Source organism: Bidens hawaiensis, unplaced genomic scaffold, assembly GCF_021521415.1.
Source record: "Bidens hawaiensis isolate Kalapana, Puna unplaced genomic scaffold, B.hawaiensis_p1.1 tig00032440_1, whole genome shotgun sequence".
NCBI classification, from domain to species: Eukaryota; Viridiplantae; Streptophyta; class Magnoliopsida; order Asterales; family Asteraceae; genus Bidens; species Bidens hawaiensis.
In genome coordinates, this window is record NW_027495524.1 from 141,814 (window position 1) to 142,356 (window position 543).

Sequence of the window (543 nt, forward strand, 5' to 3'; positions counted from 1 at the left end):
AAGATCGGTAAACAGTTGACGTGTATCACCCTATAATTTGTTGTCGTCACCCGCCGCATCGCGCGGGTTTCCCACTAGTGTATATATATATAGGGTGCAGTTACTGTACGCTAATGCCTTAACGTACGGTAGGTACGCGAGACGCTCAAAGGCAAAAACCTAAAACGCTTAGCAAAACGCTCAAAAAACGGTTTTCGTGAAAAAAGTGAAAAATGATCGATTAACCACCCGAAACTGTTTTTTTCGAAGAACAAATGATTGATTGGATATGTATTGACGATTCCGAGATGTTTGGATGTGATTTCATGGATCGATTCGTGAAAAAATGGATTCGCGTACGTTAATGTATGTTAAGGATTCGTGTATTGGATCTTTTCACTATATATATATATATATATATATATATACACACGAGGTGATCCCGTAAACAAGATTGAAGAGCAATGGGGTGCAAACGAGTTGAGTCGCTACGAGCTACTCGAGATCGGCTCGTGAAAAAGTTCGACCAAGCTAGGCTTTACTTAAGCCTAAAAATAAGCTCAA